We start from the raw sequence: 22268 nt of genomic DNA on the forward strand, positions 1-22268 counted from the left end.
CTACTCCACAAGTTTCAAGAGCCAACTTTCAAAGTGAGGATACCAAGGAAATTTTTGAAGCCATGACACCTGGGTAATACACAGCGTTAAAAGAATGGGCAAATACTTGATTTCATTTTCAAAAGCAAAGACTTGAGACTTTTCTGAAGTAAAATAAAAATTCACTTTTTAGATTCTGGTTTAAATCTTATGTAATAGTTATTAATAGTTTAAGGATCCAGGAAGTATTATGCATAACAGTATCAACCTGGGTGTAAGCTCCTCAAAGGGAGTGGAAACGCAGTATTAGTATAGCAATTAAGAGTTCAAGCCTAGGTTTTAGAATCACAAAAACTTCATTTAAAATTTGCCTTCTTCCTGTTTCAAGCTGTGTAACCTTGACTTCCTAAGCTTCAATTTCTTCACCTGTGAAATGCAAATAACATCTATTCCAAGAAGTTTTTTTCTGAAAGTATTAAATATGACAATGGTAATATATAGAAAACTCTTGACGGTGTTTATTTTAAAAACAGGGACAGGAAGAATTACCCCACCCATCCTTATATCTATTATAACACCTAAACTTGAGCGAAAAGAAAAGAATTAGTGAGAATGGGAGTTAAAACTTATTAAATAGGAACCCTTTTAGGGTACTTCTTCACTTAATCATTTTTGATCAACAGAACACATCATAAATCTAACTAGAGTATACCTCTTCATTTCTCCAATTGCTAGTGAGGTTTAACAACTTATATATGTATTTACCATTTAGGTTCAATTCTGATTCATTAAAAAACAGAAGTTTAAACTTAAGGAATAATAATCCATTTTGGCTGTTTCCTCTTTTGTTCCCAATCAGCAGATATCTATTTAAATCATAACACTGTATTAACAAAACTCAAATTACTAATCTTGCCTCCTTGCCCTAATCCCAATTATTTTTTCCTTTTTTCTTTTCTTGTACAACTTAAACTTTCCAGACACACTACTGAAAATCACTTACGGACTCATGGAAGATGAAGACTTTATAAATTACTGACCAAGAGAATTAATTTTACTTCTACATATAGATATTGTTAACACAGGCATTTATTCTGCAACAGACATTTAAATTGGCCCTTACTACAGGTGAAACAAATTGTTTTAAATACTACACCACAATTACTCAATTTTCAATCCTATACTATAGTTAGGTATGACTAAATGAAAATTCTGACATAATATGACCACGACTTTTCTTCTGAACTATCTAGTCTTACTTTTCATATGTGCACAAGTTTTTTCAAGTCACAACGGCACCAGACTGGACAAACAGGAAAAATTCTATCTTGTAACTACTTGTAGCATGTAGTATTTGGAAGGCTGGAGAAGGGCAGAATGAACAATACTGAAGAACAACTCTAAATTGTCCCTAGAAAAAGGAGCATGAATTAGAACTAATAAAGGAGTTCTTGTAGGATACAAGATCAAAACATAAAAATCAATTGTACTACCATCTACTACCAATTAACAATCTCAAAATGAAATTTTTTAAAATTCCATTTATAATAATATCAAAAAGAAAAATATATCTAGGAATAAATTTAACAAAAGACGTGTAATACTTGAACACTGAAAACTATAAAACATTATCAGTGAAAGAAATCAAGGCCTAAAAAAAAAAAAAAGACAAGGCACCCTATACTTATGGATGGAAAGACTTAATATTATAAAGATGGCAATACTCCCCAAATGAATCTATACATAGACTAATCCCTATCAAAATTGCAGCTGCCTATTTTGCAGAAATGAACACACAGATGCTAAAATTCATATGAAAATGCAAGAGATCCAAAATACAAAAAAAAATCTTGAAAAAGAACAAAGTTAGAGGATTCATACTTCCTATTTTCAAACCTTATTACAAAGCTACCGTAATTAACACTATGGTACTGGCATAAGGTTAGACCCCTTATGGTGGATGGAATGGAATAAAAGTGAGAGTCCAAAAAGAAACTCTTATATTTACATTCAACTGATTTTTTACAAGGGTGCTAAGACCATTTAATGGAAAAAGAATAGTCTTTTCAACAAATGGTGATGGCACAACTGGATAATCACATGGAGAAGAAAGATGTTGTAGCCCTACTTGATACCACATGCAAAATATTAACTTGAAACTGATCAGAGAATTAAAAGTAAGTGCTAAAACTAAAAATAGATGTAAATCTTCATTATCTTGGGTTAGGCAACAGTTTCTTAAATATAACATCAAAAGCACAAGCAGCAGCAGCAACAACAAACCACCACCCAGATAAATCATACATCATCAAAATAAAAAACTTTTGTGATTCAAAGGACACCATCAAGAAATTAACAAGATAATCCACAGAATGAGAGAAAATATTTGCAAATCATATATCTAATAAGGGACTTGGATCCATAATATATCAAAAATTTATAATTTAAGAATAAAAACACAGATAATCCAATTCAAAAATGGGCAAAAGATTAGAAGAAACATTTCTCCAAAGAAGATATATAAAAAACCAATAAGCAAATGAAAAGATGCTCAATATCATTAATCCTTAGGGAAATACACATCAAAGCCACAATGAGATACCACTGCATACAGGATGCCTACACTCAAACACACAATAACAAGTATTGGTGACGATATACAGAAAGTGTAAATCTCAAACACTGAAAATGGAAATGTAAAAATCACATAGCCTCCTTGGAAAACAGTCTGGCAGTTCAGCAGAGTTAGTTAGCATATGCCACAGAAATTCCACTACTATGTATCTACATAGGGGAACTGAAAATCTATGCCCACATGGAAACTCATATGTGAATGTTTATAGCACCATTATTCATAATAGCCAAAAGGTGAAAACAACCCAAATGTCCATCAACTAACAAAAGGTCAAGTAAAAGTGGTATATCCATACAATGGAATATTATTTGACCATAAAAAATGAAGCATTGATACATGCTACAATGCAGAAGACCAAGTGAAAGAAGCCAGATATAAAAAGGTCACACTATGTGATTCCACTTATGAATAAGGAAATCTGTTGCAACAGAAGGTAGATTACTGGTTGCCACAAGCTGAAGAAGGGAAGAATGGGGAGTGACTGCTAATGGATACTGGGTTTCTTTTTTGGGTGATGAAAGATTCTGGAAACTAGACAATGATGATGGTTGCACAACTTTATGAATAAACTAAAAACCACTGAAATTTTACCGCTGCACAATTTTAAAAGAGTGAATTTTATGGTTTGTGAGAATGTGAGATTTTGTTCAAATCTTTTAATAAATCTAGTTCAGATGAGCCACATATGTTATAAGCAAACACTTGCTAAGAGCCTGCTCCAAGCCAAACACTCTACCAGGTACCACAGGCAGAGCCTGCCCTCCAATAGTTCACACTCTAAGCACATAATACAAACAATGCAAAATGAAACAAAATAAACCATAGTTCAATATGTAAGAAAACGTAGGAAGTCAACATATAACTTAAATAACTAACTCCTACACACAGGTATATATTAGAAAAGGAAGAGAACGCATCACTTGGGGCAGCAGAAAAGGGAGAACAGCCTGGGGGAAAAAAAGGAAAAGTATAAGCTGGGGTGGGGGGTGGGGGCAGGGGAGGGAAGCCTAGGTGATTCTGTTTCGCTACTCTCTTCTATCACCGCCAAAAAACCCGTAAGATCTTGACAAAGAGAGGATAGGATTTGAATAGATGGAGAAAAAAGCAGGTAAATGTCTTGATTAAAAGGTGTAAAGCAGGAAAATACAAAATGAGTTATCAAAATATAGTGGATATATATATACATATATATATTCTGTCCATACATGTATATTATCATACATAATAGTATATAACACAACACCTTTGGAGGCATAATTAACTTTAGACATTAAAGATGAGATAAATCAAGCTCCTCATATAGGCAGTTATTATTTGGGCTATGTTCCTTGATCTGGGGTATACAGCAAAGTTATACTGGGAAGGAGTATTCATATTTCTTTTTTTTTTTTTTAATGCTTATTTATTTTTGAGAGAGAGAGAGAGAGAGAGCACAAGCAGGGTAGGGTAGGGTAGGGTAGGGTAGGGTAGGGCAGGGCAGGACAGAGAGAGGGAGACACAGAATCCCAAGCAGGCTCCAGGCTCTGAGCTGTCAGCACAGAGCCCAACACAGGGCTTAAACTCATGGACTCCAAGATGATTTGAACCTAAGTAGGATGCTTAAGGAACTGAGCCATCCAGGTGTCCCAGGAGTATTCATATTTCAATACCAGATTAACTTGAGCCAAATTAATTATTTTTTCTTTGCTTCTTATCAAATATCTTTCTTCCTAATAATTCATTATAAATGTCGCAAATTAGCCTATTTTCATTTAGGAATAGAGTTGACAAGGATATATTTTTCATCAAATCACAATGAGAAAGGTAGCCACCAACTAATAAAAATAACAAATACTTGCTGAGGACAACTACTGTAAGTGTACAGCATAGTTCTAAGCATTTTACATGTTACTCTTAAGCACTATGCATCCAACATACACAAGATAATGCAATCTGACTTCTGAGTAAACTTTTTAAACATAAGCCACCTTTAGGAACAGAGAAGTCAGCTCACTGCTTTTTTTATTATATTCTAAGTACTGTTGCTAATATATATTTAAAAATTTTTACTTCAATTTCTTAACAATTCTTTTGCCAAATTCATTTATAGCATCTGCTACTCTAACTTCTTTCCTCAGTTCTAAGTCCTCTCTAGTATCCAGCAACTTCCCTCCATTCTTCAGGACTCAACACATCTCTCCATTCTATTTTTAATTCTAACTTACTAATAATTCTGCTCACCACAGTTCCCTGCTCCTTTATGCCTCTCAGATAATGTTTTTACAGGATAGAAAAAAAGAGGGATCTTTTAGGCAGCCATGTAAAATTTGAGAGGGAGGCTGAAAAAAAATCCTAATAGCAAATGCCTAGAATTCATTGGTGAGCACATGGTATTCAATGAATTCTTGTGGAATGATTAAAAAGCCTACGGAAAGAACTAAAGGAGAGGCTTATAAACTTATCTTACATCTCCAGAAAAGGTTTAAGTTTGAAAAAATTCTCTAGGTGATTCTGGTGTGCCACCTCTTTAACCAAACCAAGTACATTTACGTGAATGTACTTAGATTCTAGGAAAGCACAAGTTTTCATTTTGACATTATGACACCTGGTCAATCATTTCTGGTAAGTCAGTTTGATTCCTTTTTTTTTTTTTTTTTAATTTTTTTTTTAACGTTTTATTTATTTTTGAGACAGAGCATGAACAGGGGAGGGTCAGAGAGAGGGAGACACAGAATCTGAAACAGGCTCCAGGCTCTGGGCTGTCAGCACAGAGCCCGACGCAGGGCTCGAACTCACGGACCACGAGATCATGACCTGAGCCGAAGTCGGCCGCTTAACTGACTGAGCCACCCAGGCACCCCCAGTTTGATTCCTTTATAATGATTTCTGCACATGATACTTTTGATAAGCCACTGCCATTTTTTTTATTCTAAAAGTAGACCTTTAATTATATTTGTAAAAATAATCCCTTCATGAGAAAGTAACATAGCTCTCACTAAAAGATCTCACTATGTGTGGATTCAGTACAAAACTAACCAAAGGGGCAGTCTTCTGATTAATCTGGATAAACAAATACACCAGGAAGGCCCTAGAAAGAGCCTTATACAATAGAAAAGTCATACAAGAACATTCATTTTGTTATTCTAAGTTCATAGTAGTATATGACCCATATTCTGAAAAGGCAAGCCTCAAGACGAAATGGTATTATTCTCTTCTGGTAATTTAAACCACGTAAGATTTAAAAACCAAAACCAAAAACACATAGAAATCACCCATACCTCTTTTAACTCTGATTTAAGACTGGAGAGATCTTCTAGGTCAGCCTTGAAGAAAGTCATTTTCAAATAACCATTAATGCCTACAACAATTTGACCAAGCCACTAAATTTTTCAATACCCGTTCTGCCTAGAATGTGAAAAGTGGGGGCACCTGGCTGGCTCTGTTGGTTGAGCGTCTGACTTTGGCTCAGGTCATAATCTCATGTTTCGGGAATTCAAGCCCCACATCTGGCTCAGGGCTACTGCTGTCGGCCTGTCAGCACAGAGCCTGCTTCAGATCCTCTGTCCCCCTCTCTCTGCCCCTCCCCCACATGCACTCTCCCCAAAATAATATGGAAAAAAAAAATAGAATGCGAAAAGTGATAGTGTTTCATAGACTATATTTTTTCTCTTTTTAGTTAAAAGATTATTGAAGTATAGTTGACACACAATGTTACGTTTCAGACATACAATATAGAGGTTTAACAAGTTTATACGTTATGCTATGCTCACCCCAAGTATAGCTATCATCTGTTTCCATACAACGCTATTATAATACCATTGACTGCATTCCCTATACTGTACCTTTTATTCCTGTGATTTATTCATTCTGTAACTGGAAGCTTGTTATTTCCCACTCCCTTTCACTCATTTCACCCATCCCCCCAACTTCCCTCCTCTCTGGAAACCATAAGTTTATTCTCTATATTAATAATGACTCTGTTTCTGTTTTTTGTTTATTCATTTGTTTTGTTTTTTAGATTCCACATAAAACTGAAATCATATGCTGTTTGTCTTTCTCTGGGTAGATTGTATTCTTATTCATAGGCAGCAAAACTTATTTTGGCTTTAAAAGCTATGTATTAATACTCAGGGAGCCTGGGTGGCTCAGTTGGTTGAGCATCCAACTCTTGATTTTGGCTCTCACAGTTCGTGAGTTTGAGCCTTGCATGGGGCTCTGCGCTGACAGTAAGGAGCCTGCTTGGGATTCTCTCTCTCCTCTCTCTGCCCCTCCCCTGCTCACATAGTCTCTCACTCTCTCTCAAAATAAACAAACCTAAAAACAAACAAAAACTGTGCTAATTCTAATTTGTATGTATATACCAGAACTATAATAATAAAATGAATATTACATTGGATATTCTCAGTTGAGATAATAAAGGAATCCAAGGTCTTCAACTTTGTTTTTTTTGTTTTTTAATGTTTGTTTATTTTTGAGAAAGAGACAGAGCATGAGCAGGGGAGGCACAGAGAGAGAGAGAGAGAGAGAGAGAGAGAGAGAGAGACACACAGAATCCAAAGCAGGCTCCCGGCTCTAAGCTGTTAGCACAGAGCCAAATGCAGGGCTTGAACTCACAAGCCGTGAGATCATGTGACATCATGAACTGAGCCAAAGTCGGACACTTAACCAACTGAGTCACCTCAACATGGTTTTAAAGTTAAATTTTATATATCCATTTAAAGAGTGTACATAGATTTAGAAATGTCTTCCACATGAGAATAATCCTCTAATTGACCAATTCATAATTATGTTCTTTGCCAAAGAAAAGCCTAATGTCTTCTGAGCTCTGAAGACCTGAAGTGTTTAGACTCTCATATCCACCTTACTGAATGTCCCACAGGTCACTGTGCCTAAAAATTGTGGTACCACCTCCCTCCCTTTTTCCACATTACCACTTAAAACTTTCTCCTCCTATATTCTTAACATTAGTGAGTGGAACTTCTAAATTCCAAGCCCCACAAGTATGAAACTTGAGAATCAAGGAAGCATCCTTAACTCTTTTCATTCTCCATTACCCAATATACCTACGTTCTCCATTACCCAATATACCAAACTGTATCCAGCCTATTTCCTTAACATTTTTTATAAGTTTCTTCCTCCACATTCTCACTACCTTAACTGAGGACTTTATCAATTCCTAAATAGCAGCCCTACCCTCCTTTTTTCTGCCCACTATCTAATCTCTGCATTGCTGCCAAAAAAATATTTTTCAAATACAAAACATACTTCATTACTAAATAATTTCTTGATTCCCCAGTGCCTTTAAAATAAAATGCAGAGTTTGTAAAGGCATATACAATTCCTTCATAATCTGGACTAAGTCCCTCTCTGTAGCTTCAAATCTTTTTGGCATGCTCCTTTTCCAGCCCCATACTCCGATAATCTGAGCATCTGCAGTTTCCAAAATGGAACTGCTGCCCCGGGCTCTTAAATCTAATTAATGACTTTCAAAATTTAGTTTACACCTCATCTCTAGTCTAAATTAGGTGATCCCCCTCAGTCCTGCTCTCTTTGTGAATCTTGATATTGTAATATAATCTTTGTTTACCTGTCTATATTAGACTTTAAGATCCCTGAAGGCAAGGCTAGCATCTTTTATTTCAGCATCTCTAATATCTTATAGTTCCTGAGACACAGGAAATGCTCAATGTTTGATGAATAAGTGACTATGAGATCATTGCCATGTCCATATCACATTAGATATCTTATTTCAAATATTAAGAGTAAGTACTAGGACCTACCTAAAAATTTATTTTTCTTTCTAGTACAGTCCAATCTAGAAATTTTCTTACCTTTTTTTTTTTCTACTAATAGAAGATTGATGATCTTTTAACTACAATTGTATCTCTAGGAACTACTCCTTTTTTTCATTTATCTAAATTCCTTTTTTATACCTTTGTGTTTTTACTAATCCATAAAAATCCTAAAACCTGAGACCACCCAATAACCCCTTAAGCTTATAGTTGAAGAAATGAGCTCAATGACTTGAATGTCACTTGGTTAGCAACTAGTTTAGATTAGATTCTATGCTAATTTCACTATATAATACCTCCAAATGATACATCCAGCTTGAAAAAGCTTAGGACCTTCATCATCAAGGAGTTCAAAAATATCTTGGAAAAAAAAGATCACATCCACAATAGTGGGCAAGAGGAGCAGTTAAATGACCCAAGAATAATCTTAATAGGGAATTTGCATCTATATGAAAAAAATGCATTTACTGAATGAATTAAAACATGAATGAAAATACTGATTATGGAAAGGTAAAACTATTTTTGGAAATATATATTAAGAGCCATAAAAATGTTCAAACCTTTTGGCCCAACTTCCACTTATTAGATTACAACTCTAAGTGAATAAACTCCCCAAAGGGCGCGAGGGCAGTACATATAAAGATGTTCCACTGTCTTATTTTTATACAGGAAAAAAAAGTGAGAGCAAATAAAATGTTCAACAGAATGACTTAGGAAATTATGGTTCATTCTCTGACAAAATACTGGGTAACATTTTTTAAAGTTTCTAAAAAATTATTATTATTTAAATAATCTCTACACCCCATGGGGGGTTTGAACTCACAATCCCAAGATCCACTGTCGCATGTCCTCAGACTGAGCCAGCCAAGAGCCCTGGGGTAAAATTTTAAATAATTACGAACACTATCAGGAAATTAGGAAAATCTTAATGAGACAACCTTAAGACAAAACAGGTCTATGTATGTATAATTTAAACCATGAATACATATTTAACTAAAATTATATTCATATATTTTTATTAAAAAACTAGTAGGAAAAACATAAAATATGAGATTATAAATATTTTTCTTATTTTCCAAATAGCATGTAGCTTTTTCCTACATTGCTTCTATAATTGGAAAAAAGGGGGAAGTCTTTAACTTTGAAGTTCTTAAAGGATTTTACATTCTAAGTTCCACAATTTAGCCTTACTTAACATACCAGAAAACTATAAGTGGTTTTAGTTCCCAAGAAAACTAAGAGAATGGAGAATTGCTGAACTATGAAGTTTTTATAAAGAATCACTAAAATCATATGATAATTCATGTAGGTAACAGCATGGCTCAACACCTAACAGCATATTAGAGACTCAGATACTGAATTTCATCCTAGGTCAGTCACAAACAAACTTGTTGCAAATTGTAAGTCATTTTAAATTCTAGTTTTTATGCCCCTTCATCTGAATACTGAAGACATGCAATGACACTTTGACATACACTACAAACCTTGAATAACTGGAAAAGACTGAAGAACTATAATATTTCTCTCCCTTTCCCACCAACTCTCAATTGGTTTTTGCAAGTCATTTTAGCCTTGAGCCTACAAATTTATCCCATAGCAATGAAGACAGAAGTACAGAGGCAATACTTGAAACCAGAAGCAAATCTGAAACAGGAATCATAGTAGAAAGAATCCAAACCACTTGCATACAGATTTTTCTCTTATCCAGCTAAGCAAACCTAATTGTCCAAATATAAGCAATTAACTAAATTATACCAATTCTTTGCTTTAAGTGTTTCCCACCTTTTCTGGGCTTTGTGTTTTCTTTCTTCCATCAAATTTACTCAATGTTTAACAAACCCCACCCATCTTCTGTCACTCAAATTAGTCCTACATCCCCAAACTGAAATATAATTCAAATTCATTTATTCAACAATTGTTTGTTGAGTGCTGACAATGTACAAGGTACCAGAGACTCCAAGACAGGATTCTCCTGTCAGTCTTTGTAAATTGCCTTTTGATTGATCTCATTTTCTCAAAAACATGGTAATTAGCACTACAGCACAACATAGCACCTATTATTTCTTTAGTTATAAACTCTGGATATAGTGAAGACATGTTTGTTTTTCAAAATAACATCACATTGTAGTGTGTCCTTCACAAAAGAGATACTCAGGGTTATTTAAACCAATAACTCTTAAGTAGATCCTTTTGTTGAAATGGAGAATGAAGGAGACAACTTCTTATTCTAAGGAAGAAACATTGTAAATTATACAAAACCACCAGCAATAACTTCACAAGCAAGTAATATAGTTATATCTGACTCCTGCCATTAAAAATGTCTGAATGCCTAGCAACCGAATGGTATCATATCCCATTGTATGTTTCTTTACTATTGTTATCTGCAATAAAAGTGAAAGTTATTCAAGTGAACTTGTTTCTATAGTATAGGGGAAAAAATATTTTTTAAAAAGAGAGAAGGAGATGGAGAGAACCTGAGCAGGAGAGGGGGAAAGGGAGAGAGAATCTTAAGCAGGCTCCGTGCCCAGCACACAGCCTGATGAGGTGCTCAATCTCACAACCCAGACAACATTAGACGATAAAGCATGAATGTTAATAAAGATTACACCTTAATTTTAGTTTTTTAAATTGTTTTTGGTCATCTCTCTACCTGTGGAGCTTGAACCCACAACCCCGAGATCAAGAGTCACACACTCTTCCAAATAAACCAGCCGGGCACCCCTACACCTTAATTTTAAATACCAGAGCCCAAGCATATAAAAAAATACCCTAACTAAATACATCTTTCACAACTACCTCTAAGTCTTCTTAAAATGAATGCGAGAAGTTATTCTGTCTGATAAGCTGTATATACATGCCTACTCTAAGAATCTAAAACAGAAGAGGGATGGATTCAAGTGATATGTAGAGGTGTCATGAATGTCAGAACTGGATGGACAACTGGATTGAAGGTACAGTAAAGGAGAAGGGTGAAGCATTATCGCCAAATCTCCAATTTAGGGAACTGAGTTGATGATGGAAACATTTACCTACTTCACATAGTTGTAAGAACAGTTTTTTTCTTTTGGAGGGCGGGGAGAGTGGTGAGAGTAGGGAAAAATTGAGGGATGAGTTCAGATTTATATACTTTTGAATTTAAAGTATTTATAAGACATGAGGAGGTACCTAGACAGATGGATCTGTCTCAGGAAAATACATCATTCTGGAGGCAGATTCCTGAGTCATCAGCATACAGGTAACAAGCATATAAAAAGTCATATAAATAGATAAGATCAACAGGAAGGGATAACAGAATGAAGAATATAAAAAACCACCTCAGGAATACCAAGATTTAAGGGGTGGGCAGAGGAGGAAGAATTAGCAAGAGTCAACAAATGACATATTAAATACACAAGGGAAGAAAAAGAAGAGACAGATATCCTGAACCCAAGGAAAGAAAGGTTTCAAAAAGGGAGTGGTGAAAAACAAAAAAGGTGGTCAAATAAAACGACCAGAAAATGGCCCTTTTCTCATTATCTGCCCCAACTTTCAGTAAACAGCACTGCTTCTCTTTTTTTTTTTTTTTTTTTAGGTTTATTTATTTATTTTTGAGAGAGAGAGAGAGAGCGAGCACACCAGCAGGGGAGGGGCAGACAGGAGGAGAGACAGAATCCCAAGCAAGCTCCGCACCATCAGTGCAGAACCCAATGTGGGGCTCAAACTCACAAACTGTGAGATCATGACCTGAGCCGAGATCAAGAATGGGATATTTAACCAACTGTGCCACCCAGGCACCTTCTAACTTAAAGCATTAAAAGAGAGGCACCCACTGTTCTTCACTATAACCGATGCTCTATTTTTAGTATAAACAACAAACATGAAACTTATAGTAAAATGTAAACTCAGTTTTTGGTGAGTTATTATTGTATCATCCCTCATATCTTATTCTAGTTTTTATGTAATATATGTTCAAAATACATGATACTATCTATCTTAATTTTGATGAAAAAGAGGGCACTGCATATTTTACCTGGTTGGTGGAACATCTAACATGATAGCATTAACTAATAAAAACAAATACCACTTAATAATAATGTCAATTACAAATTTTTTGAAGGGGTAAAAATAGGCAAGTAAAATTATATCAAATAATAAAGCAGCTGCAAAATCTGAGAAAAATATCTAAAGTTGTTTAATCTTTTTTGACAGTAGTACCAAAGGTAAAGGGTATTCTAAATCAATTTCAAAATGAAGTCACCAACAAACTACTAATACATGCAACGACACAGATGAATTTCAAAAGCCTTTTACTAAGCAAAAGAAACCTACCACAGAAGACTACATACTATATGATTCCTTTTATACAACATTCTAGAAAAGACAAAACTATAAGGACAAAAATTATATGCGGTTACCAGGAGCTGGAACAGAAGTAGGAAACTGATTACAAAAGGACATAAGGCAACTTTTTGAAGTGATGAAAACATTGTTTGAGTGTGGTAGAAATTGCAAGACTACATGTTTGTCAGAACTCATCAAACTGTATACCTAAAACAGTGAATTTTATTGTGTAAATCACACTTCCAATAAGCTTTACTTAAATTTAAAAATAATTTCAGTCATCATATCACTATTTTATGTGAATAACATTTTTAACATACTGATATGTATTTCTCATTACAGGTAACTTATCTACATTGTTATTATACACAATACATAAGTTAGAATTAACAAAGAAAATTAAAACTGTAATAAATCAACCTTGGGTTTAAAACAAGTATTTGGATACTTTCCCTCAGTATCTTACTCGCAACTCTATTGTCCAAAGGACTGAAACAAAAAACCCTTCCTATAACTTTACCATCCTTACTAACAATTAAAAAAGGAACCCTGTTTTAAGTTTTTCTGTGATTTACTTTTACACACAATTTGTTATGTGTGTACTGTTAAGGATGTATGTAAATAAAATATTCTTACCCAAAAAGCAAGATGCCTTAAGAACACATATATAGCTAAGAAAATTGTATTTCAAGATTAGCATAAACATATACTTGCCACTCACTAATCTTAGATTTAGAAATGTATCTTTAGGAAATATCACATAGCTCCGTTCTAATTTGTTCAACAAAAATGTATTGAATATCTACAAAACAGGAAAAGCACCGTAATGGTACTACAGACATAAAGATAAAAATAATACAAGTCTCCTTGCTCTCATATAGCTGGTGGTTTACTATGGCTGACAGACACAGGAACAAATTTTATCCAAGAGATACAAGTAATAAACTAGCAAATGCTATGACATGGAATAACCAGAGAAACTTCCACGAAAAAGGCATGCTTTCTTTTTCTCCTTAAGAGAAATTTCTGGTCTGTGAATAGATGTTTTGAGAAGTAACACAAGTCTACAGAAGAAAGCAGGAATGCTGCACAAATATACATTTTCACAGTTAATATCAATGCTTTCTCACTAGCATTATGAACTTATGAAAATCTCAGAATTTGAGGCCTTTCAAACTGCTCAAGTTTTCATCAAGGAAAATATTACAGAACCAGCCACATTAACACCATCACCTGTACTCACTGTGCTATAAAAATTGTTTGCTTAGGACACTGACACAGAAAGGAAGAAACACATAAGAAAAGGGAAAGAGGAAAAAGATTAATAAAGTTAAGTAAAAAGCTGGCTTAATAAAGTTAAGTAAAAAGCATATGTCATGTGTGTCTTTCAAGATAACCCAAAGGTGGGTTATGGCATAAATACTGCATTCTTAATTCTTTTCTCGAAGGGGAAAGAATGATAATAGCTTTTAGGGCATCACATTTCAACTTTCAACTTTAGAGTTTTCTGAAGCATAGGGCAGAAACTTGGCGGGGGGTTGGGGGCGGTGGGGGGGGGGGAACTGTCATGTGTATCAGTTTTTTTTTTTTTTTTTAAATGTTTATTTGTTTTTGAAGGAGAGAGAGACAGAGTGTGAGTGGGGGAGGGGCAGAGAGAGAGGGAGACACAGAATCGGAAGCAGGCTCCGGGCTCTGAGCTGTCAGCATAGAGCCCGATGTGGGGCACGAACCCACAAACTGTGAGATCATGACCTGAGCTGAAGTCGGACACTCAACCAACTGAGCCACCCAGGCGCCCCTGTATCAGTTTTTTAAGAACAGTATTTTAAAGGGGGGAAGTTATGCCCAATTTATACTCATAGAAAATTTCAATTTGGTCATTACCAAGGGAAAACTAAACTACATACAGCCTAACTCAGATGATCAATTTCTTTTGGTGGAAACTGGCAAGCCACAATCCTATCAGATAAAGACAACTAAAAGCAGGTTTAAAAATCCTGAAAAGGTTGCCAAGTAGAAGTGTTGAGAAAAGTCAGTGATGTATTTTACTTATTAGGATTAATTTCAAGGACAATTTTTGTTTTGCAAATTAAAAAATTAAATATAAAATCATAAAGATTAATATTTTTAGAGTCACCTATAGTTTAAATTGTAATAATTCATTAGTGTTTCAAGCACTGTAAGTTCTTAAGGTATCTAGAATCAGTGACCAGTTAAAAAACAGTACTCTTTAAACAAGTGCACATATTATCAGCATAGGACCAAAAGACTGAGAAGTACAAGTGACTCAAATAACTCCAACAAAAAGGAATCGAATATTTCAAAATTGTGCCACAGCTTCTAAATTTCTCAGGAGAGGTAAAAGTACAAAAAACTTTTAATAAATTAACTGATACTAATTCCATGGTTTTACATACTGAAAATGTTTCCTTCTTCTGCCAATGGACAAATCTATACAAAAGAAAACTTTAAAGGTTTGGTATGTTCAAGTGAACTGATGTGACACACACATAAGATGGCAAAATAATTTAGTTACATAAACCATGTTGGAGGTTTGATGTATCTTTGGGAATTCTTTTTTTAAGTTTATTTATTTATTTTGAGAGAGACAGAGTATGAGTAGGGGAGGTACAGAAAGAGAGGGAGAATACCACACAGGCTCTGTCCTCTCAGCGCAGAGCCTGACGCAGGGCTCAAACTCAGGAAACCATGAGATCATGACCTGAGCCGAAACCAAAAGTCAGATGCTTAACCGACTGAGCCACCCAGATGCTCCTCTTGGTAATATTTTTTAATGCTTGACATTTTTAGAAGAAATAACTTAATCACAATAATATAAAAATAAAGTGGCTTTTCCCATTTTACCAATTTCTGTAAATATAGCTTGCATATATTTAAAAATAAATATCCTTCTTAAAGGCACACTTGTGTATATACATTTTGTACATTACACGAGGTGTAAACTAACAAGCTATTTTACAGAAAAGACTGTAATCAAATAATCAATCATCTATAACTAACCAAAACAGTTCAGAATTCCTCTTTGTGACAGAAAAAGTGTCACTGCTTTATAACCAAGTCTATCCTTTTTATCAAAAAAATGTATTCCAGGGACACCTGGCCGGCTCTGTGGGTAGAGCATGAGACTCTTGATCTGAACTCTGTGAGTTTGAGCCCCACATTGGGTGTAGAGATTACTTAAAAAGTAAATCTTTAAAAAAGAAATGTATTATAAATCTTGAAAAGGCAGGGTGGTAGAATTAAAAGACGTTTTAGAGTTAGACACATTGGGTTGGAGTCCTACCTCTAACACTTGCTAGATTTGTCACCCTGGTCGAGGTTCTTAAACATGATGAGCCTCAATTTCCTTGTCTGTGAAACAAGAACACATCACTAACCTCATTGGGCAACTAGGAGGTTCAAATCATGATACACAGTGTAGTGGTTAAGGGTGATAGGTAAAGCATCAACTTTGTGGAGTCCTTTCTCCGCTTTCTTTCACTTGTTAGCTATGGGAGCCTAGGCTAGTCATTTAATCATTCTATACCTCTGTTTTCCCAACTCTCTTAGAATAATAAACACAACTAGGTTCATATACCTTGAAGAATTGAGTAAATTCATGGTACACGGATATCGCTAATAACATTACATATTATAAATGTAAACCACTCAATATAGTGCCTAACACAAAAAAGATCTTATTAAATCTAAGTTCTCCTAAACTAACTTCTAAATTACTTTTACTGTCTCTAAAACTCAAATTTACCCCTAAAGATAAAGATTTGCCATTAAGGATTTAAAAAAAAGACTATCGCAAAGGCTCCAAAGGTTATCATTAAAGGAACCCCCTTAAGATTGTATGTAACAGCAAAAGCTCTAGAAAAAGCACACAATTTCCCAAGTTGATGACTTTGAAAGGATTAACATTCTTTTGCTATAAAACGCTAGTTTTTAAAAATTATCAGTCATACCGGTTTATACATTCATCTACTACACAATTGATTACACCCATTTCTATAAATGAAATCACTCTCTAAAGCCAAATTTTCCCTTTCTAAAAATAGATGCTATGACAATTTCAACTCGAAAATGAAAAACTTAAAAGAAGTAAAAATTACACAGACTGCTTAACAAATATAAGATGGTAAAGATCTGATTTCAAAAATTATATAGGATATACAGTCTGCATTATATTTTAGTTCTTTGCCCCAACTACACAAGTTCCTTGCATACATGACTTATAAGTAGTGAATTAACTAACCGAAAAATATGAAGATTTTACTAAAACTAGAAATGTGGAATCCTAAATCCTTGAGAAAAAAATATAAATCAGACTGACCATTTACTAATTATAAGTCAATGGGCAATTTTCTAACCTTTCCAGCCCCATTTCTTCATCTATAAATTGTGGATAACAGTTTCTATTTCCTGAGCTCATTATTTTAAATGAAGTAATATTATAGAGTCATACTTAACACAATTTCTGGCAAATTATAAGCCCTCAAAATCTTATCTAGCTGGCAATGTTGCATTAAGAAATAATCTCTCCTAAAAATATCACTTTGGAAATAAAAAGAAATATGCCTTAAAACAAGGCAATCTGACAAAACTCAATTAAAATGGACTCTAGATTTACACCAAACAAAACAATGTACAACACAAATATCTATAATCATTTTTTCCTATCTACCTGGGCAAAAAATTCTAAGCACATAAAATATTTTTTAAAATTACAATGATAATTGCTTTTTAAAATTGCTTTTAAACCAATTAGAAAACACTAAAATTCCACGCTATAAAAAAAACTTTCAGGAGTAATTATGAATTGTTTACTACAACTATGGTTAATTGACTTACACTCTTTAGGAAGAACATAATGTAAATAAATTCAGTCATTCAAACACCAAACATACCCACAAGGTCAGCCTTTCTAATTTAAAAGTACTAGTTTCATACCTGGAAAATACAACCAAGAGACAGGTATCATAGCTCCCCTAAAAGAAGAGGAAAAATCACCCTGGACTCAGATAATTGAAAAAGCCACATAAGGTATCAGTGTCAACACTGAGCAATAGCAATACCTAGCTTTGTGACCAGAGCGCACACTTTTGTTAAAGCAACATAATCTAATAAACAAACTTGTTAGAGTAAGGGAATCCCTTATTCTCACTCACTACAAGAACCTACACAAATCACATGGCCTCCAAGTATCAAGATTTTCATCAAAAAATGGAAATGATGCCGAACACTTCTCTCACAGAGAAATGGGAATATTTAAAAATGAACTCAGGTCACCTTGAAAAAGAACCATTTCAAAAATTCAAAGAGCAATTATAAAGAACAACTGCTCTTTGCTAAAAAAGTATATTTTAAAATGATTTTGAAAGGCTATATAATACCATAAATTACCAGCAAAGTCAATTTAATATGTTCAGGATATTAAAGTAAACATCTTCAACTAAACAGTTCATTACCAGGTTTCCATAAAGTTCCTAGTCAGTAATTTCCTATTCACTTTATAGCAAATAAATGTGATCAACAACACTGAAGTTACATTTCTCAAAAAGGAATTTTTATTTACCTCATTCTTCCCAATCACTTCACATAACACTAAAATCTTATTTTAAAATTCCAGAATTACTCATAAATGATCCTTTTCCTAATAAGCAATGGGGTGGAGAAAGTTAAATAAAATCATATAAAATTCAAACTCTCTAGTTTTTATTTACTCTATCATTAATTTTTACATCAATATAGAGCAGGTCAAAATATGAAATAGATGGGTTCAAATGTTTCTACAGCAGTCTGATGAGAGATTGGTACCAAAGAATTAAATATGAAATTAATATAGGAAGTCTTAAAAAACACATGTTTGAGTTAGGTAGCCTGGCACCCAATAAAGAGGATTACATATCTGAATTGGTATAACTTTGCTCACAGTATTTTTGAAATTTAATAATGATCACTCTGCAGAAAACTAAAACCTGGTTTACTATCATCCTAAATGAAAACTTTCACTTTTCATCCTCAAAAATAATCTCAAATAGACAGTCTTTCTTTCTTCAAATGTAACTTTTTACTTCTTAAAGAGGGCAGTATAAAGATCCCTAAGCACAGGTTCAAAATGCTTTCCAATAACTTCAGAAAACAAATTGTTGAATGACTTTCAAGAAGCAGCATCCTATGTACTCTTCTCAAAACACTAAAAATAATTATTTAATATTCAATGTTAATTTGATTCACTAGACTTTCACCACTTTAGAAGTGCTTTCTTTTCAAGTAATTATTATAAGTTATTTGTAACTCAACAGACTCGAGAGAAACAATAAACCACACTGTTGAATAAATACTAGGAATTAATTCTCCAAATAATATAACTAACATTAGAAGCCTACTGGAACACTTATAGTGTCTTCTTTCACTAAATTAAAAAATAATGATAATAACAGAAATACAGAAATAGCCACTAGCGACTATCCCAACCAATACAGGGGAGGTAGAGCAGAGTATTCATAATCTCCAGGGAAATACAAATTATTATTCCTTCCAACTAAATTGTCAAAAAATTTTAAGTTCAAGTTTAGGTTTTGTTCGAGCTTTACAATGTTTTTTCCTTTAAAAATAACTTATTTAATTGGTTTGGACCAAACAACAAATATTTTCAACTTACTTTAAAATGTTTATACTACTTTAATGAAAGATATCACACAACCTATATTACTTACAGAACACTAAATATGTAGAACTGGTAAAATAAGATCTGGTAAGAACTAATTCATTTTAATTCCAAAGTCACAAGAAAAAAATCAATCACATAAACATATCTAACACACTGATTCAAACATCTGTGTAAGAAGGCTCCCCTTAACTATAAAACTCTAAAAATAAGTTGCTTCTGTTGATGAAAACTAAACAAGCAGAACTCCTCTTTTCCATTACCTTTAGTAGAAATATGTTCATCCTTTGACATATGTCTCCGTATTTTATTTAAATAAAAGTTGTAAAGGCATCACAGGTTCATATAAGGGCCTTTCAAACATTTACACTGAAAACCTTATCCACACCCCCCCTCCCCCCGCCGCTGGCCCCCAAACCCTCTGTTTAAGATATGAAGTGTTCCTCCCTTCTGTATTCCCTCTCCCCAACAAGCCCCCATTGGCATGCCCCCCCGACCCAGTGTAGGCCTGAGGCCCTGTAGCAAACAGTGTCTAACAGGAGCAGGCAGCACAAAGACAGGAATAGGAGATTAGTGGGAGGGAGGGAGGCCGGGATTGGGGCTCAGCAGGAGCTTCAGGCTTTTTAAAATTCAAACTGCTCCCTGACCAATACAAATCACGGACACGCTACTGACTACTACACGGATTTATAGCATTAAAAACATGCCTAGTACGTGACAGCTATATTAACTTCACTCTTTTTAACATTTATCCATACGTTTGCGGGAAATGTGGAACAGTTTATTTTAAGCAGAGGGCTAAACTCAAAAATAACCTTCAGAAAAGTTACTTATTCTACAATGACTATAATTTAACAAGACACAAAAAATTCTAACCAATGTAACCCCCATTAGTAAAACAAGGGACTTTGTTGATCAGTGTTGCTTCATTCTAAGCAGTGAAAGTTTTCCTTCCCTGAATATGAGACAAAGTATCAAAATAGTCTAACACCAGGAACATTTATTTTTCTAGGCAATTTGTATGGCTGAGGACTTTTAAATGGATTGTTCTTCCCTTATGCCAACCTATCTGACCAACGCCTCCATAAACAAGCTCTGAACACTTAACTTACTCATGAACTAGAATTTGTTAAGGCAGAACTGATATTTTTCTCTAGCATTTACAGATACATTTGACCTATTAAAATGACACCTCTCTCATTACACAGTCAAACATCATGGGCACAAACAGCCAATGACAATCCTGGGACCTCAAGAAGATCTGCCCTGACATGAAAGGATGGCACCTTCTACATTTTTTTTTTTTTAACCTCCCTGGGATTCTAAGCATAACTTAATTTCTATGCTTTTAAAGAAAATTGGTTTTACCTACACCTTGGTACAATTCTCAAAACAGATAATATTCTTTGTATGCTTCTACACACTTAGATCAGGAAGTACCTGAGAATTGTATATACAGTCGTTTAAAATTGTCCTTACATAACGCACACAAATCTAAAGTGGCAGGGTAAACCTGTCAAGTACTTTACACTTGCCTTTGAATAAAAAGTCCATGTGCAACACACACTGTCAAACAACATAAAAACTCTTGGGGCGGGGGGGGACATATGCAGTGTCTACCACACTATGGTTTTCTACATTAAATATTCATGTGGGCAATTTAATTCTTTAAAAATGAAAATGAGTCTTTATTAACTTTCTAATGTCCAAACAAGTTTTACACAGGACACGAATTGCCACTGGATCCGTGTCTGAGTATTTACATTTGTCTCACTAACTGAAACTACTTCCTCCCTTCATGGGGTCACAGGGGGAAGAAGGGGGGTTGTTTGTTTCACTGGGACGTTCCCCACTCCGGGACCAGGAAAGTTGTAAATATGGGGACGAACAGGGCACATTTGCTGTTAGTTGTATTGTTTCCGCCTCCTCACTAGCTACGGCTCTTCTCCCTGGCGAGGCCTGTCACCGACCAGCAGTAGCTCCGCTCAGCCCGGAGCTCTCCTAATCCCCGAGCTCAAGTAGATTCCGCTGGCCCGCGGCCTGCACTCTCCGCCGGGCCTACGCCTCCCCGGCCGCCCGGCAGGAGCCCAGTCCCCGCCACCGGAGCCGGCCGGGAGAGAGTACAAAACCACCGCCACCCAGGGCGGCTGCCACCGGAGAGGAGCGAACTCTAGACTCGCCCGTGGAGGAGACCTGGGGCCGCTAAGGAAACGGCGGGGAGGGGAGCGAGGAGGAGAGACGCTGAGGACCTGGCGCCGCCGCCGCCGCCGCCGCCGAAATAAAGAGCAGGAATTTACCTGGGCGAATCGGCGTCTGAATCCAAGGGGAGGCCGAGGCCGCTGTGGCGAGAGACTATAATCCGGGCCGGGAGGGGGGGTGGCTACGGCTCCTCTTCCGTCTCCTCAGTGCGGGGAACATGTAGAGCCGGGGGGAGACCAGCCGAGAAGACAAATCGCTGCTTCTTCTTCCTCCTCCTCCTCCTTCTCCCACATAGAAACACTCACAAACACCCGACCAGGGGCCCGAGCTACCGGGGGGGGCATCGCCGCCGGCCCGGGAACCAATCCTCCTGTCGGCGGGGGCGTCCCTCCCTGCGGCTTGGTGGTGTCGGGTGAGTCGGTACCGACGGAGGGAGGGGGGGGAGGGCGGGGGGGGAAGGAGCCCTGTGTGTGTCTCTCTCTCGTTCCGTCTCTCCCTCTCAGAACAAAATGCCGACCGGAAGTGCAGCTGCAGGAATGACTCCCTCCGCCGGCGCCAAACACTAACAACCACCCCCTCTTCCCCACTCCACTTCCGCCACCGCCGCTGCCGCCGCCACTTGGGCTCGCGTCCTCGGCCGCGCCGCACCGCGCCGCGCCGCACCACCCCGCGCCCGGGCTGGCCGGGG

The 22268-nt window shown here is 36.0% G+C and overlaps 1 protein-coding gene across 5 annotated transcripts in view; it reads right to left on the reverse strand.

Moving 5' to 3' along the window:
• The window catches only part of NIPBL (NIPBL cohesin loading factor), a 199522-nt gene extending 177754 nt beyond the window's left edge, over positions 1–21768 (reverse strand). For 4 of the 5 annotated variants that reach the window (XM_049648156.1, XM_049648153.1, XM_049648150.1 and 1 more), the window contains exon 1: positions 21679–21768. The gene's annotated coding sequence lies outside the window, so the exon portion shown is untranslated. Of the gene's footprint in view, positions 1–9208; positions 9259–21678 lie in introns of all 5 variants that reach the window. The other variant, XM_049648152.1, reaches the window with a different exon arrangement.
• Positions 21769–22268: the final 500 nt, after the last annotated feature.

Source organism: Panthera uncia, assembly GCF_023721935.1.
Source record: "Panthera uncia isolate 11264 chromosome A1 unlocalized genomic scaffold, Puncia_PCG_1.0 HiC_scaffold_17, whole genome shotgun sequence".
Lineage (NCBI taxonomy): Eukaryota > Metazoa > Chordata > Mammalia > Carnivora > Felidae > Panthera > Panthera uncia.